At 42.7% G+C, this 18,603-nt stretch overlaps 1 non-coding gene across 1 annotated transcript; it reads left to right on the top strand.

Annotated features, from left to right (window-relative positions):
* The first annotated feature begins 3,483 nt into the window (after window positions 1–3,483).
* LOC119931911 lies at window positions 3,484–3,621 on the top strand. Its single transcript, XR_005452213.1, has one exon. It is a non-coding gene; the product is annotated as a small nucleolar RNA SNORA7 (small nucleolar RNA).
* The last annotated feature ends 14,982 nt before the right edge of the window (window positions 3,622–18,603 follow it).

The raw sequence follows: 18,603 nt of genomic DNA, 5'->3' as shown, positions 1-18,603 counted from the left end.
TGGCTCCGTGATCACCGGGGTTTAAAAGTCAGGCTCTTCAGTAGAGATTGCACTTTGGAAATGTCTTGTTATGTTTGGTGACTCTATTGACTGAGCACTTCCTATGGGCCAGGTTTGCATTCACAAGAAAACCACCAACTAGGACTTTCCACTGAATTTTACCATTTTGCTCTAAGCTGCAGCATCTTGAGATGGAGAGAGATCTAGAGAAGTTATCTTGTCCATACTCCTGCCTCTAAGCAGGCCTGCTTCCAAACTCTCCCCATGGCAAAGGGAAGCTATTTCACTCTCAAACCCCCTACACAGCCAAAGCTTCCATAACCATCATCAGTCAGCCATTTTGATCCACAATACACTCTCAATCACTTGTCATATTTATTGAGCACTTACTGTGTGCAGAGCACTTTGCAAAGTGCTTGGGAGAGTAAACTGTAACAGATTTGGTAGACATATTCCTGACCACAAGGAGCTTACAGACTAGAGGGTTTTAGTAATGACTTTTGGTTCTGTCATCATCATCATCAATCGTATTTATTGAATCAAGACTGATGGCTTCAGGACTAAAGAATTTCATGAAGGAACAGGCCTTAGGAAAGAACTCAAGAAGCAAACCTAGTAAGAGAACAGGGTTTTCCTGTTAACCTTGGATCTCTACATTATTACCCTCTATGTGAAGCCCTAGGAGTTTCTTCATTTTGTTCAGTCCTTTGGGACATTCCAGTCTGGTGACAGAGCTTCATGCTGTCATGTGATAATAAAAGTTTGTACCACTACACTTCACTTCCTTTGTAGAGTACTGGAGACTTTTTTAAAAAAGCTGTTGGACTAACACCTCACTGCATTTGAATGATTTTAGTTGAGAAATGGCACTGTAGAGGTTACTGTAAAAGTAAATGAAAATATAGGTGTTTTTGTGATTCACAAGAAGGTGGTGATTAAGTAAGGAAACCTACCCTGAATTCTACACTTCTAGAGTTTTCGAAGGAGAGGGCCAGAAAGAATAAATCAAAGCTAGGGCATACAAGAACAAAATCACAATGATAAACAGGATGTAGAAACAAGCACTGTTATGGAAGTATTAAGTGATGATATTAGGAAGAGAATGTGGGACAGGGACTGTGTCCCACCCAATTATCTTGTAATTACCCCAGCACTTAAATACAATGCTTGGCACATATTAAGAGCTTAATAAATGTCACAATTATTATTACAACAGTGGCTGGTTGAAGCAGTGGTGAAAAACAACGAAGTACCCAGCCCAAAGTCCAAAGTGTTTCTAGGGACCTGGGAAGGGAATAAAATGGCTTTGGAGAAACAGTTTAATGTAATTTTTTATGGTATTGGTGTTAAACGTGTGGCAGGCCCGGTATGAAGTGCTGGGGAAGATACAAACTAATCAGGTTGGACATCATCCATGTACCACATGGGACTCACAGTCTTAATCCCCATTTTACAGAGGAGGCAACTGAGGCACATAAAAAGTAAGTGACTTCCCCTAGGTCACACTGCAGACATGTGGCAGAAGGACCCAAGTCCTTCTGACTCCCAGACATATGCTCTTTCTACTAGACCACACTGCTTCTCGCTAGGTCATACTGCTTCCCAGGTAATGAAGCTCGTTGTGAGCAGGGAATGTGTCTGTTTATTGTTGTATTGTACTCTCCCAAGTGCTTAGCACAGGGCTCTGCACACAGTAAGTGCTCAATAAATACGATTGAATGAATGAATAATGACAGCTGAGCAATCAAATTTCTTCAGCCGGCCTTGGATGTAAACACAGACTACTGACCCCCTTCACTGCTGGACAGGACTATCAGACATTACTTTCCAAACCACCTAAAATTAAACAGGAAATACATTTGGAGACTATACCCAGCATGGCACTGTTGGGCAGGGACGGTCTCTATATTTTGCCAATTTGTACTTCCCAAGCGCTTAGTACAGTGCTCTGCACACAGTAAGCGCTCAATAAATACAATTGATGATGATGATGGCACGACTGCGGCCAGTGCTTTCCTGCTTCTCTCCTCAATCACCCTTGCCTGAGAGATTCTCCCCTTGAACTAGGATTACATTTGGATCACAGGAGGATTGCTGTAAAGGGGCCACTTCCTTCTGTGTGGGCTATTAAAGGAGTTTCTTAGTCTAATTTGAAAAGGAAGCTGAGGAAGGGAAGGGGAAGAGTCGACCCTGCCCCAAGGGGAAAGCCAGAGACATGTGAGAAGGTGGGAAGGGAGAAACACCAGTCTGTCCACATCCCCTAATAGAAAGGGGCACACCAAGAGAGGAGAACCCAGAGCAGAGAAAAGGAGAGAAATAAAGCAGTCACATCTGGCAAGGCTGGGGGCCGGAGAGCAGTGAACAGCCAGCTGGAGTTTGGAAATCTCTGAGCTACCATCAATCAACTGCATTTATTGAGGACTTATTGTATGTAGAGCACTGTTCTTAGTGCTTGGGAGAATACATTAATTACAGAACTGGTAATCAGTCCCCTTCCCACAAGGGGTTACAGTCCCAGCCCCACATCTTTGAGCTTCAGCCCCTGCCACCCCACAAACAAATGGGCAAATGCCCACACAGTAATAGAAATATGCAGGGAATCATGCCCAGATACACAAGTGGAAAATTAAACACATTTCTGGACACAGTCCCATATAAAGAGAAAATACAAGGATTTAAACACAGATATACACACACACACACACACAGATAGGCTCAAGCAGACATGTACAAATACACACACACACGCCTGAGCAAAGACAAAGATACAAAGACAGAAAGCACACAAAAAGACAGTCAGATTGCAATTAGGGACACAGAAATGGTTCCAGAGATGAAAAGGAGAGACATAGGCATATAACCCAAATAGACAAGGACACACAGAGACATTCCCAGCTCAAAAGACAGGTCATTTTCATTATCCGGTAATAATACCCAAATGTTTACCATGATTATAAAGTTGGCTGATGTAGTAAATTAAGACATTATCCAGAGTAACCTTTTTTAGTCTGTGCCCTCAATAAGTTTTCCCCTTTCCCTTTAAAAGCTTCTAGCCTGGAATGCCCTCCTCCTTCATATTCAACAGATAATCGCTCTCCCCACCAAGCTTAAAAATGAGTACATAAATGCTGTGGGGGTTGGGTGGAAACCTAAGGGTTTAGGCTGTAAGGATCTAAGGGCATAGGTGTTGCAATAAGGAGGGAACTAGGTTGGGGAGATGAAAGATTATTCAGGGAAGGCTCCCTGGAGGAGAGGGGATTTTTACTAGTGCTTTGACGATGGGGAGAATAATAGTCACTGGAATACCAAAGGACACAGATTCATAGACCAATATGTCTGTTGTAACAACAACATGTCCACTTAGGTTTTTGACAAAGAATTGGAAAAGTTCACAGGACAAGATCACAAGAATAGCTTGGCAATAAGATACAGAACTTCATTTGAAATGCAATTGTGTTTGGACAAACTTTCTCTTCTCAGGATCCCCTCTCAGGATCGCACCCGGAAAGTTTCCAGTACTCTACCAGTCTCGGCTAGTAGAGGGAGAGTCAAGAAGAGGCCTATCCATTCCATTCCTAGTTTGGGCAGTGGCTAACGAGTGGAAGGCAATCTGCTACAAGTCAAAACTCACCCATGCTGGGCAGCAGCGGAATGGGAGAGTTGAGGGTGGAGACTCAAGTTTACTGTGCAGAAGGTGGCAATGGTAAACCACTTCTGTATTTTTACCAAGAAAACTCTATGGATACACTACCAGGACAATTGCAGATGGAGAGCAGGATGTTCTGGGAGAGATGTGTCCATGGTGTCGCTATGGTTCGGAAATGACTCAGTGGAATAAGACAAGGCAGGACAAGAAAAGGATACAATGGGATAGTAAGCTACCTTCCCTGGTGCTCCAACTGCCAAATCACCTTTTCAAAGCAGATGAGAAGTCTCACATCTTATTTTCATTATTCCGGTTGAGACACTCTATACCCTACACCAACCTGAACCCGTCTTCTCTGTCACCATCCCCCAAATCTTCAGAGTATGGAAAGGGACAAGGGGAAAGAGGAGAATTGGAAGGAGGAAGGTGGAAAAAATCACCTGAGCTTGAAGAAGGTAGTTTTTACTTCGGCATGTTTGAGAGACCCTGTAATTCATGCGCAGCAAGTGATGAAATCAAACAAAAAGATTTAATGAGCAAAGCAGCATAATTAACATGGATCATGCACAATATCAATGTCCCTTTACTTGTTGCTGTTCAGTCCTACTGCTCCAGTAGTAAAATCACATCTTCAAGTGCACAAATAATAATAATGCCATTAGTTAAGCACTTACTATGTGCCAAGCACTGTACTAAGCGCTAGGGTGGATACAATCAAATCGGGTTGGACACAGTTCCTGTCCTACATAGGGCTCACAGTCTCAATCACCATTTTCCAGATGAGGTAACTGAGGCACAGAGAAGTGAAGTGACTTTCCCAAGGTCACACAGCAGGCTGAGTGGGGATTAGAGCACCTCATGACTTTGATTCCCAGGCCCATGCTCTATCCACTATGGCATGCTGCTTCTCTGAAGACAGAATTCTCCCTCTCTCCCCTAGGAAAATCATTAGGTTGGGAATAAAACCATTTACCCTACCGTATGAGGATAACATAATGCTGCTAATGATTAGGAGTACCAGGTATTTTATCCTCATTTTACACGATGAGGAAAGTAAGGCACAGAGAGTTTGTGATTTGGTCACAGTCACAAAACAGGCAAATTAGGAAGAATAACCTAGGTCACCTGCCTCCCAGCCTCATACTCTTTCCACTAGAATCCGATGCAGTTATATCAGTCTCTTAAATTTCTAAAATTAAGTCTAGGTTTCTGTTTGTTTTTGTTCCCTCAATTGCTGAAGGAGCTTTTAATTGCTGAAGCATAAAATTAAGTGGAATTGGGGTTAAGAAGAAATAAAAGCCCACAGAGCTTGAATTTATTACTCTCAAAGTTAATTTTGCTTTTCCAAGAGTCTTCCATTTCCTCCTCAAAGCCCCTACATTCATGATTTTCTGTTTCTTTGCTGTTGGTCTTCCTCTTCAGGATCCCATTGAGTTACAGGCAAGTTTCCTACTGAAGGCATGAATTAAGTTCCAAAAATCTAGCCCGCTGAGTCTGAATGAGAGTTTATATCACTAGTCATCTTTTCCAGACCCGCTGCTAGATTTAGACTCTCTCTCTCCTAAAGGGTTATGCATTATGGATGAGGAGCATGTCTTATTCAATAGTGGAGAATAACCCTTCTATCAAAAACAGCTCTTTTAATGTACCCTGAGAAATTACAGCCAGTCTCTGAACATATTTAGCTTCCCCACCTGAACTTTTCAATGGGAATTGCCAAGCAATCTCTAAAGTGAAAAATACTTCCAAAGACAAATACTTGCAATAAGCAATAGGCAAGTGTCTAGCAACTCTACTGTACTGTTCTCTCCCAAGTGCCTAATACAGTGCTCAATAATATTAATGGTACTTGCTAAACACTTACTATGTGCCATGCACTGTACTAAGTGCTAGAATAGATATAAGACCTAATTATCTTGTATCTATCCCAGCATGTAGTACAGTGCTTGGTATGCACTTAAACATTATTATTAAGACGATCAGTTTGGACACTCTCACAGTCTATATATGAAGGAGTAGGATTTTTCAATCAGTCAAGCATATTTGAGTGCTTACTATATGCAGGGAATTGTATTAAGCACCTAGGACAGTACAACACCGTAACAGATACGTTCCCTGCCCATGATGAGCTTTCAGTTTAGAGGGGGAGACAGACATTAATAGAAATAAATTATGGATATGTACATAAGTGGATGTAGGGGTGGTGAATTCAGGGAGTAAGTCAGGGTGATACAGAAGGGAGTGGAAAAAAGAGGAAATGAAGACTAAGTCAGGGAAAGCCTCTTGGAGATGTGCCGTCAGTAAGGCTTTGAAGGTGGAAAAAGTAATTGTCTCCATTTAGTCTCCATTTTGCACATGAGGAAACTGAGGCCCAGAGAAGTGAGGTGACTTGCCCAAGTTCACACAGCAGACAAGTGGTGTATCCAGGATTAGAACCCAGGTCTTCTACATTCAGTAAAAACCACCGCTTGATTGACTGGTGCAATTACTCGCTGCAGTAAAAACTGAGCTCTGTCTGCAAATGGAGTGTCCCTGACTTGTTCCCAGCAGCTGGTCAGTATTCTTTTGTCACTAATCTGCTTACATACAAAACAGTCTCGAGGCTCAAAATCAGACACATGTGCCTAGGCACACACAAACTATCTTTTGCATGGTGTGTAGAAGTAGCATTAAGACAACAGTGAGGCTGACTTTCACTTTAGTTAAATTTTTTGGGTCATTCTTATCCTGGCACCCCATCAGGTAAAACCCACTATGACTCCTCCTTTCCCAGCATGCTACCCTGTCCGGCTCATCTGCCAAACATTAAACTTTCCGTCCTTCCTCCCCATCAAAAAAGCCTTTAAATACGGTTTCCCTGTTTCCCCACAGCTCATTTTTTTTTTAATGGTATTTGTTAAGCGCCTACTATGTGCCAGTAACTGTTCTAAACGCTGAGGTCGACATAAACTAATCGGGTTGGACACAGTCTCTGTCCCACGTGGTGCTCACAATCTTAATCTCCATCTTACAGATGAGGTAACTGAGGCAAAGAGAAGTGTAGTGACTTGTCCAAGGTCACACAGCAGACAAGTAGAGGAGCTGGAATTAGAACACAGGTCCTTCTGACTCCCAGTCCTAGGCTCTATCCACTAGGCCATGCTGCTTCTGCTTGGCCCTTTCCCTCGCCCCACCCCGAGGAGCCGCAGGGAACGGGGAAGTGACTGTAAAAGTGGTGGTGGGAGGCAATTTCAGAAGGAGGATGGTGAGAAGTTTAAATTGGGAGTACAAGAGGAAAAAGCAGGTAAGGGCGGGCTTACATGATTGCCAGCCAGCAACGCCAAAGTGGGGAGCTAGATGACAAATTTACTTCTGATGAAGTAAATGTGGCCCCTATATGGTAGAACCAAAGCCCATGGGCACTGAACCAATTTTGCTGTTGAATGTAAACAACTCAGGTAATCTTCCTGACCTCCCACTGGGTTCTCTCCATCCAGAGTAATGAAAGAGCTCTTGCTAGCCTATCTTTTTGGCAGATAGGTGTGCTGTACCTATGGGCCTTTCCAAGGTGCCCCCAGAGCCTTTAAAGTTAAAAGGATCCAGACTGAAATCTATCTCGTTCTGGTGAGGGTGGAGCGTTTCACTGGCAATGTAAACGATACGATAGGGTCAAGAGAAGATGAAAAAGTCCAAACTGTTCCAGTGCCTGCCTTCCAAGCAGCACAAATAGAACTTGTTTTTATTCCATTCTTTCTAGAGCTTCTCTATCAGGCACCAAGGCTAGCAGTCATCTCGCAGCCTCCTGGTGACACCTGATAGTTGCTTGAAAAATGGGCAATTAGGCCAATGAAGTAAATAAAATGGTACCGTGGTTCTCCACTGACTCCTCCCCAGAGACCCAATGTCAGTGAGGGAGCATTCAATGAGGAAAGAAAAGACCTAATCGTGGAGGGGTCAGATGACACAAGAGATGCCTCTAGGATCACAGTTGAGCAGAGATCACTAAAAATATTTCAAGTATAAGTCCAAGATGAGGGCCAGGAAAAATATTTTCTCCTTGTCAGGAATGGAAAGTTGATAAGTGTCTGGGCCAAAGGCACAGCTTTTAATGGTTGCTTTTTCCTTCAGTCATTATGACAAAAATCAGATTTGAATAGCTGTCCAAGGTAAGCCCTATTTGCCATGGAAAATTTGAAGGCTAGGACCAGATGAAGGAAAGGAATGGCTATAAAATATTTTAATTGACTGGGTATATTTCAATTGCCAGGGCCAGATTACACACAACACAAAAAGCTCGATGGAGGGAGTGGAAGTGCTACTCCAACAACTGCTGAGCACTCATCCACCTCCTTGGCATCTCTCTCTCTCTGTCTCCTTGATCTGCCGGCAGGTCTCTTCATCTCTCTCTCTTCCATCTGGGTCTTAGGGTTAGGAAGGAGTAATAGATGTAATTTCATTTCTGGCTCCATCCAGCATAATACACTTTTTTTATACCTTGTCAATAAAAATGGTCTTTTCTCTCCTTGAATACTGTGGAAATATAATATAGCTGCCTTGGGGGTGTTGCATGCATAGGACAGGAGGCGTCAGAACTTCTCTGCACTGCAGCTTCATCTGTAGAATGGGGATTCGAATGGGGGTTCTCCCTCCCACTTTAGTGTCCTCTTTAGTATCCCCAGCAAATTTGATAAATATGCCCTTGAAAAGCCACATAGCCTAGTGGAAAGAACATAAGCTTGGGAGTCAGAGGACCTGGATTCTAATCCTAGTTCTGCCGTATGACTTTGGGCAAATTAACTTCTCTGTTCCTCAGTTATCTCAACTGCAAAATGGGGATTAAGACAGTGAGCCTTATGTGGGACAGCGACTCTGTCCAATTTAAGTATCTTGTATTTACCCCAGTGCTTAGAACAGTGCTTGGCACATAGTAAGTGTTTAACAAATACCATTAAAAATTGAATAGGTCCCAGACCAATCCCCATAGGCCATCACTCAATTCTTCCACCATGAAGAATGGGAGCTGCGCAGGATTCAGCAATGATGTGCTACTGATGTAAATCCTCTGATTCTACGATATAGCAGCGGGTCTCCAAGAAGAGTTAGGAAAGTAGCCATTTCCCTACTGTGCATAAGCCAAACCCTTACTATTTGGAACGTTCACTTTAAGAAGGTTTAGAGAAAGTGCAGAGAGTCTGGCAAAGAGCAACAAAAGGGATCAAAGGAATGTGAAATGGATCCTACAAGGAAAGGTGAAAGGACAAGGGCTCTTGAATCTACAGAAAGAAGGTTCACTAAATGAAGGGATTTTATGCAAAGTTGACCAGTTATTCTCCATTTCTACAGAGGATTGGACATGAGAAAAATATACTCAAAATAAAATGGGAAAGATCTCATTGAGACATAAGAAAAAGTTCTTGTCGGTGACGGAGATGAAAACAATGTAAGAGACTACCATGGAAAGCTGTTGTGTATCCTTCCTTGGTGTTCCTTAAGAAAAAAACTAGGTAACGTCATTCCTGAGTAGTTAATTTCAGAGAATCGAGGCCTAATGGAAAGAGTATGAGCCTGGGAGTTGAGATCTGAGTTCTAATCCTGACTTCACCACTTGCTTTCTGTGAGACTTTGGGCAAGTCTCTTTTCTGTGTGTTTCCTCATCTGTAAAATGGGGATAAAATACCTGTTCTCTCTCTCCACTTAAACTGTGAGCCTCATATGGGGCAGGAATTGTGCCCAACCTGCTTTTATTTGATCTGCATGAGGTTTCGTGCAGTGTTTGGCACAGAGTAAGAGTTTTAATGCCACAGTTTTATTTATCTATCATTTGCCAGGAAGGAGGGGATTAGAGCACGGGACTTCTCAAGTCTTCCAATTCGAGGTTCTGTGAAAAGACTTTGAAAAATGTTGCTGAACTGAGCAATAAATTTTTTAAAAAAACCTATTTGCTTAAACCATGAGTTTCATTGATGGGACAAGAATGTTTTAATCCAAGTGAACTGGGGGTGGGGGAACACCTAAGAGAACAAATGTTTAATGATCTGAGATAAGTGAATACAAATAGGAAAATTACCTACAATCCTGTAAAATAGTGGGAAGCAATGCTGAACAGCAAATGGGACTCCTCAGGGTCAATGAAAATCTCATTAACGTGTATTCTGGTTCCAAGTCAAATCCTTTTCAAAACACAGCCACTTTTAGCATAGTGATATATCAACAATGGATTTCTATTGACGAACAGTATCCACTCAAGAGCATGATGAAATGGACCTTTAACAACAATTTATTGAGGTCATCAATCAACATCTGCAAATCCTTAAGCTTTCTGAAACATAGAGTGGAAAATTCATGTATTTCATTTCATGTAAATAACTCACCCTACAGCCTTACTCCTGCTACCTTAAACAGGAGCTCTTTGGCAAAACCAATTGCTTCTTCCACCTCATTTCTCTGACCAACGTGCCAACCACTTTTTTTTCCATCAAAAATGATTTGCCATGAGCTCAGCATGGCTCAGTAGAAAGAGCACGGGCTTGGGAGTTGGAGGTCATGGGTTCTAATCCTACCTCCGCCACTTGTCAGCTGTATGACTTTGGGCAAGTCACTTCACTTCTCTGTGCTTCAGTTACCTCATCTGTAAAATGGGATTAAGACTGTGAGCCCCACGTGGGACGACCTGATCACCCTGTATCCCCCCAGTGCTTAGAACAGTGCTTTGCACATAGTAAGCGCTTAACAAATACCATCATTATTATTATTATGAGCTCATCATGACACCCTCTGCTTTGTCTTATCAGCACTTAGAACAGTGCTTTGCACATAGTAAGCGCTTAATAAATGCCATCATCATCATAATGTCAGCAGTAAATCCAAGCCCACGACAAACAAAACAGCCATACAAGGCAGCACCAAAAAATAGGAACTTGAAAAAGGCAACTCTTTGAGCAAAGCCTCATTAGCCCATTATTCTTTCTTAGCCTTTCATTTCCATTTCATCCCTCTCAACTGAATCAGTGAATCATATTTATTGAGAGTTTATTATGTGCAAAGCACTGTACTAAGTATGTGGGAAAGTACATTGTAATAATATGTTCTCTCGGGTGTAATGTTAATTTTATATGTAAGGAGCAAAGACTATCTTAGTAGGCTATGCTAAGGCCCTGAAAAATTTAGCACAAACAGTGTTTAAGCTAATCCTTCAGAGGGCCTTAAGGCTTCTATCCCTATCCCCATAGCCTTCTTCTTGAAGAATATAAGAATAAAAGAGGTGTGTTCTGTTTCCAGCTTTACAGAGGCCAACCCCTAGTTTAGGATTATCAATCAATGGTATTTATTGAGCACTTAGTGTCTACAGGAAGTGGTAGTAAACACGAGGAGCTTACACTCTACATCCATCTTAATGGTTAATTAGGTTCTCTTTGGTTGCCCACTCAGTATTATTAAGCAGGATCCCAGCCTCACTCTGTCATGACTTGCGAGCCTACAATCAGGGCTGAAAATGATCAACCTGGTGGATTTCTGGCCTGTAGCCCTGGATCTAGTCCCCTCTCAAGTCCCTCTTTCCCCACAGAATCCCTTTCCCTGCACTCACCATGAAAACTTGGCACCTATGGCACTGAGCAGAAACTCCTGACCTTTGGCTTCAAGGCAGTACTTCCACTCTTTCTGTCCATAATATTGGCTCTCTTCTCCCACTACACCCCAGATTGGACTCTTTATCCCCCCATATACTAACATTCTCACTGGGCTTCATTTTCAGATCTGCCACCTTCAGTCCCTTGCTCAAGGCTTCCCTCTTCTTTTTTATGTTATTTGTTAAGTGCTTACTATGTGCCAGGCACTGTACTAAGTGCTGGGGTAGATACAATTAATCAGGCTGGACACAGTCCAAGTCCCACATGGGGCTCACAGTATCAATCCCAATTTTACAGATGAGGTAACTGAGGCACACCAAAGTTAACTGGAGGTCTACGCACTAGACCATGATGCTTCTCTCCTTCCAGTAACTCCCTTCTGCTTAAAATGTACCAGTTAATATCCATTGAAAACCTATCTCTTCCTTTAGATTGGAAACTTCTCGAGGGCAAGGACCAGGCCTCTTATTTGTTATTACTATTATTATAGAAATAGTATTTGCTAAGTGCTTACTATATGCCAAGCCCCGTACCATGTGCTAAGGTAGATACAAGATAATCAGGTCCCTTGCAGAGCTCACATTTCTAAGTAGGAGGGAGAACAGGTATTGAATCCCCATTTTGCAGATGAGGGAATTGAGGTAGAGAGCAGTGACTTGCCCAAGATCACGCAATAGACAACTGGTGGAGTGGAGCCAGGATTAGAACCCAGGTTTTCTGATTCCCGGGCCCATGCTCTTTCCAGTAGGCCATGCTGCTTCCCTCACTTCTTTTCTCTTGCCACCATGTTTCATACTGTGCTCTGGTTACACAAATATGATGGAATAATTCATAACCTAAGTGACACAGCTGCAAAGAAGGGGTGCAGGCCAAAGCAGAAACGTGAGTACGAATTATGACTAGTCAGAGAAAATGATAAGATTCTGATTGAATTAAACTGCACTCAGCCTCTCAATTCCTACAAAAGACTAATATATGGCCAAAACTAATATGGACACTGGGCCAGATTCCAAGGAAGCTAAAGACAGGCAGACACTCAAATTCCTCCATTTCTAACAGCTGCGGGTGGCAAAGTTTCCTGCTCTGAACCTTAATGTTCATCTCAAGTCAGGCTTATGTTGTATTTGAAGGCAATCAACAGGCATCAGAAATCAAATTTTGATTGGGTTGGTTCATCGTCATCAGTCAAGCAAAAATATTTAATGAATGCTTTCTGTGTGCAGGGCACTGTATTAAGCACTTGGGAGAGTACAGTATAACAGAGTTGGTAAACAAGTTTTCTTCCCACAACAACCTTTCAGTCTGAAGGAGAGACAGACATTAATATAAATAAATGAATTATGGATATGTACAAAATGGCTGTGGGACTGCAGGGTGAATAAAAGGGGCAAATCCCTGCCCACACTGGGTTTATAGTCTAGAAGGCGGGGGCGGGGGGAGAGAGATACAGACTTCAAAACAGCGTGGCTCAGTGGAAAGAGCCCGGGCTTTGGAGTCAGAGTTCATGGGTTCGAATCCCGGCTCTGCCAATTGTCAGCTGTGTGACTTTGGGCAAGTCACTTAACTTCTCTGTGCCTCAGTTACCTCATCTGTAAAATGGGGATTAAGACTGTGAGCCCCCTGTGGGACAACCTGATCACCTTGTAACCTCCCCAGCGCTTAGAACAGTGCTTTGCACATAGTAAGCACTTAATAAATGTCGTTATTATTATTATTATTAATTATTATTATTATTATTAAGTAAACAAGCATGAATATAAATAGAAGTATAGGTATATACACATATATACATAAGTGCTGGGGGGCGGGGAGGCGGGGGAGGGCAAAAGGAGCAAGTGAGGTGACGCATAAGGAAAGGGGAGAGCACTTTACTATGCGCTTGGAGAGTACAATTCAGCAATAAAAAAGAGACAATCCCTAGCCACACCGGGTTTATAATCTAGAGGACTGTAAGGTTGAACCTTGAATACAAGGTTGAGGTTGAACCGAAAGGGTTTAATCACCACATTCTTTGAGAGGGCATGGCTAATAATGCTGCTTAAAGTCAATTAAGTGGTACTCCTGGAAATACAGAGAACTGCTTATTTGAACTGGAGAATCCACCAACTCGAGGAGTGAGTGAAAATGGCCTTTGGCCACATCCAGCCCAACAGAACAGTGATTCTACCCTCAAGTTCCATTGCATTAGTAGAATAAATTTAGACATTCAGTCTTCATCAACAAAAGGGCTTTGTTGCAGCGATCTACCTAGAATACTGCAGAAATTACCTCTTCTTGGTTGAAACATATGCAATCTTGAAAAAACATCAGTTTGGCATAAGGGTAATAATTAGGTTTTGCAGTACTCAAAAAAAATCAGCGCTGTGGATAGTGAGAGCCTTGCTACTGGGAATGGAATGCAAAACATTTTTATCTCCATCATGATCTCAAAGGCATACACCTCATCTAGAGATCACCACAGTGGTCAAGTAATACAATTTGAATTGCCTTTTCCCAGCAAATCTCCCAGTCATGACAACAACATGACTTGTAACAGCTGAGGAAAAGGGCAAGTGGAGAAAATGGCCACAAGCTTTCAAGCACTGCAAAACCCTTTTGTGTGACAAATACCAGTTCAGAAGGCCAGTGCCAAAGCAGGTTACATATAATCTGGCATTTAAAAATGTCAACCAAAAGAAGCTTTTTCCAAAAGGTAGTTTTTGAAAGGCTACATGGCTGGGGCTGCTGACATGCTGTGCTCAGAATACCAAAATAAAATTCAAAATATTAGTTCACCACCAAGAACTGTTACTCATCTCAAACTGACTGATAGAGATGTGTGACTTTGAGCTGAATGAGAAAGCAGAGGCCGTGTGCTCCTGATAACAGCATTGTACAATTGTACCATTACTTACTTTCACCAGAGGATTTGACACTATACTTGAAATCAGAGAAAGTCTGAACAGTTAAATTAAATGAGATGGCTCTATGATTGAAACGGGAGGATATCTGGTCTCCTTAAATATCTGATGCCCCCCTGGAGTGAGCTGGCCAATGAAATCCCAGAAGGACATCTAAAATAGACTCAAGACAAAGGATTGACAAGTGAAGATAATATGGGACCTCTCTGCACTGCTATAGCACCTCTAAAGAGCTTAAGCATTTAGTACAGTGCTCTGCATGCAAACGCTCAACAAATACCATTGATAAATTGATTGAAAGTGTGGACTCCAGAAAAGGACACCACAAAGAGAGACAACACTTCAACTCTTGAACATACTTACTACTACTGAAGATGAGGTCTGATGAAGTCTATAGAATCAATCAACAAGATGTGGCGCTATTACAACTTTGGAGTCATCACATCAGTTAAAGGCATGTAAAGTGGCAAAGAACCCACACCACCTGCTGTTAACTGCAAGCAGGGAGAGGGCCCACTTCTTAAAACGCTTACCCAAACTTTCCCTCTACATTTGAAGTACTATGGAGATGCCACTCGATCTCAAAGATGCCACCATTAGCATCCACCATCTTCAAGAAGAATGGTGAAAGGTCATGGGATTTGTTGCAGGACTTAGGACTACCAAGTTGAGTCCTCAGTGACAATCTCCCCACCCCTTTCTTCAAAGTTGTTGGGCAGCCCTTCATTAGGCTCCATGAGCTACTCAGAAGGGTGCAGCTAAACCATCAGAGGGAGTCAGTCAATCAATCATATTTACTGAGCACTTACTGTGTGCAGAGTGAGGTGAGGAAGACTTCTGCTATTTCCCTCCAGGTTCTTCAGTGGGAGGCAGGCAGCTGCAAATCTACCAGCTACTGAAGAAGGGGGAAGCAGGGATATTAGGGCTGTAAAGGGGATTCCTCACCTGGCCTCCTCCCTCAGAAGAAGCAGTAAGATTCTTCTCAGCAGCCCCGGGGACTGGTTAAAAGATCCCATTTGAACTGACCAGGTGGGAAAGAGAGTCTCCCCTCCCATACTCTCAAGCTCTTTCAAATGGAACAAAGATTTTAAAAAAAGAGCCTTTGATTTCCACAGGACTTTTTTTCCCCATAAGCTTCTTTAACATTAGGAAATGAGAGACCTTCTGTAGCAGAATTAGGTTTTCAGTTTGAGTGAAAGAGTCATAGATCACAGCAGGTCTAAATGGAATTTCAATCCAACTCAGAAATTATTCAGTGTTTTATGGAGGGTGCTTTTTACTTTCTTTTTTCTTCCTGATGCTGATTTTAAAGAGATTCGAAGGGTGGAGGTGATAACTAACATTGAATTATCAAGCTCCAATTCACTAGCCAGGCAAATTACTTTTTGCTAACACAACTGATGGGCCAGCTTATGCTCAAAGATGAGGAAGTGACAGCAACTATACCCCTGCTCAGAGACAAACAGTCCTGACTTTGGTTGGATTAGAGCAATGTGGTCTAGTGGAAAGAGTATTGTCCTTGGAGTCAGAGGACCTGGGTTCTAGTCTTGGCTCTGCCACTTTTCCGCTCTGCGACCTGGGGCAAGTCAGTTTCCTCGTCTGTCAGGTGGAAATCCAATAATTGTTTTCCCTCCTTTTTAGACTAAATCCCATGTGGGTCAGGATCATGTTTGAGCTGATAACAGTGCTTATTACAGAGTAAGCTCTTAAACACTACTATTATATACTATTTAAAAAAAAAAACTCAGTCCCTGTACAATTCAGACATCTAGCTATCCATGCTGAGATCATAGTGATTCTTAGCCATGTGTGCTGACTTAGCTGAAAAGACTCACAGGTGACTGGTCATCCATTCCACACTGTGGGCCCATAAAAGGTGTCATCGTATTGATGCATCTATTTTCAGCCACTGGGAGGGCTTTTGATTCTACCTCTTGGTACCCTGATCTTCCCAAAGTGTCAGTTGAGGAGAGCAGTTCCAGCTCACTATACTCCAGCCTGCTGCTGCCTGTTAAAAAACCACAGCTTCACCACTCCATTGAAATGTTTGCTTAGGCTTTGCATAGGCCCCATTTCAGTTGTGGTTTTTTAAAATGGTATTTCTTAAGTGCTTACTACGTACAAGGCATTGTACTAAGCACTGGGGTTGATACAAGATAATTCGGTTGGGCACAATTCCTGTCCCGTATGAGGTTCACAGTCTTAATCCCCATTTTACAGATGAGGGAACTGAGTCACAGAGAAGTTAAGTGACTTGCACAAGGTCACACAGTGGACTAGTGGCGGAGTCAGGATTAGAATCCTGGTCCTCTGACTCTCAGGCCCATGCTCTATGCACTAGGTCATGCTGCTTCTCAAGCAGCTGCTTCAGTTATTCAGCAGCTGCGTGGATATCCTATTATCTATTCTCATTACCTGCCCCGACCCCCCAAAAAAATTACAGACTTAAGTTACCTTTCTCCCACCAAAGATTGCCGTGAAACCTGCTTTCCTATCAGCCAGGCAGGTCAACTGGAAAGGAGGGGCTTGCAAAGACTGCAAGGAGGGCAAGGGAAGCTTGCAACTCTACCTGCTGATTAAACTCAGGAAACTAGGATGTGAGAAGAGCCCGGCATAGTCATTCCCGACCAAAAGCAATTGTTGCCTCCTGCAATTCACTCTCCTCTGAGAAATCGAATTATCAAAACGCAGAGCTTCAGGGGAGACATGAATCTTGTGCATGGCCTCCCCATCCTTAACAACTGCTGAGTCCTCACTGGTAATTAATCCTCTGGGTTTGCATCTGACAGAGTCCAACTTGATTATATCCTTCCTTTTGCCCACCAGGTAAATACGTGCATAGACTCTCCAGTGACTGTTGCAGCCTGTCATGGGTTCAGATCCACTGACCACGGGGAGGAAACGTAGGGAAAACCCAGCAGTTTGTTCCAGGCAAAAATGGTCACCCAGAAAATTCCTTGGAGACTGTTTTAAGAGTAGAGCAGAAAACTGGGGTTTTTATTTGGATGGTTCAAAAATTCATTCAATAGGAAATGACCGATTACATGAATGCTATTGTGCTAGTGACTTCTTGGAATTTAGGTTCTTTGTAAATTCATCTTTATTCTACAGTAAGGGTGGGTTATGGAATAAATAATGTCTCCAGGGTCAATATCTTTTGAAGATGGCTCACTCTACCACTTTATTCAGAGTTGGGGAGGCAGGGGACTGTGTAGAAATGCAGTGCCTCCAGTGATTGCAACACAGGCAGTAAGCATTAGTGAAAACAGCTCAATCCCAAAAGCAATGCAAAAGTGTCTTGAAAAAAGCCCCACAATTTACATATCATATGGCTCTTAGGTTGGGAAATTTGGGAAGAGGAGAACATAGGAGAGCACAGAAGCAGCGTGGCTCAGCGGAAAGAGTATGGGCTTTGGAGTCAGAGGTCATGGGTTCAAATTCTGACTCCGCCAATTGTCAGGTGTGTGACTTTGGGTAAGTCACTTAACTTCTCTGTGCCTCAGTTACCTCCTCGGTAAAATGCGGATGAAGACTGTGAGGCCCCCGTGGGACAACTTGATCACCGTGTAACCTCCCCAGCGCTTAGAACAGTGCTTTGCACATAGGAAGTGCTTAAGAAATGCCATTATTATTATTATTACCCTAATATTCTATCTTTCCCTTAATTTCTTGAAGACACCAGGAGGGAGTGAGGGGACAGTGGATTTAATTTAGTTTTCCTTGCAGAGATTGAGCTCAAGGGATAATGTGTTTGACTTCACCAGAGCCTCTTTACAGCCTCTGAAAACTATTGTGTTAGCCTCCAGATTGAGTTTACTTACAGAATGGGGATAAGGATGAAGCAAATGCTGATTCTGACGATGATGGTGGTGTTCTTTAAGTACTTTATGTGCCTAGCGCTGAGATAGAAGCAAATTGGACACACACTGTGCCCTACAGTCAGTCATTCATTCAAGCATATTTACTGAGCACTTACTGTGTGCAGAGCACTGTACTAAGTGCTTAGAAAGTACAATTCAGCAGTAAAGAGAGACAATCCCTGCCAACATCGGGGTTACAATGATCTCTGCTGCCTTTCCCACTCACAGATTAATGCGTGGTGATAATGATAGTGGTCTTTGTTAATTGTGGAATTTAAGCACTTAACATGTTCCAAACATTAAATGCTGGGGTAGATACAGGATAATCAGGTTGGACACAGTATCTGTCCCACACGGGTCTCACGTTATAGAGTTATGAAAAATTGGTCACCCCCTCCTGTCCACAGTGACATTATATGCAACCAGAAGCCCTTACAGTTCCCTCCTAACATACTACAGTGTTCAGCACAACCTAATAGAAAGAGCACAGAGCTAGGAGTCAGGACACCCAGGTTCTAGTCCCACTTGCCTGCTGTGTGATCCTGAGCAAGTGGCTTAACTTCTCTGTGCTTCAGATTCCTCATCTGTAA

This window comes from Tachyglossus aculeatus, chromosome 8 (genome assembly GCF_015852505.1).
Source record: "Tachyglossus aculeatus isolate mTacAcu1 chromosome 8, mTacAcu1.pri, whole genome shotgun sequence".
Classification (NCBI taxonomy): domain Eukaryota; kingdom Metazoa; phylum Chordata; class Mammalia; order Monotremata; family Tachyglossidae; genus Tachyglossus; species Tachyglossus aculeatus.
Note: the sequence above shows the minus strand (reverse complement) of the source record. Positions and strands in the feature narration are given on the sequence as shown.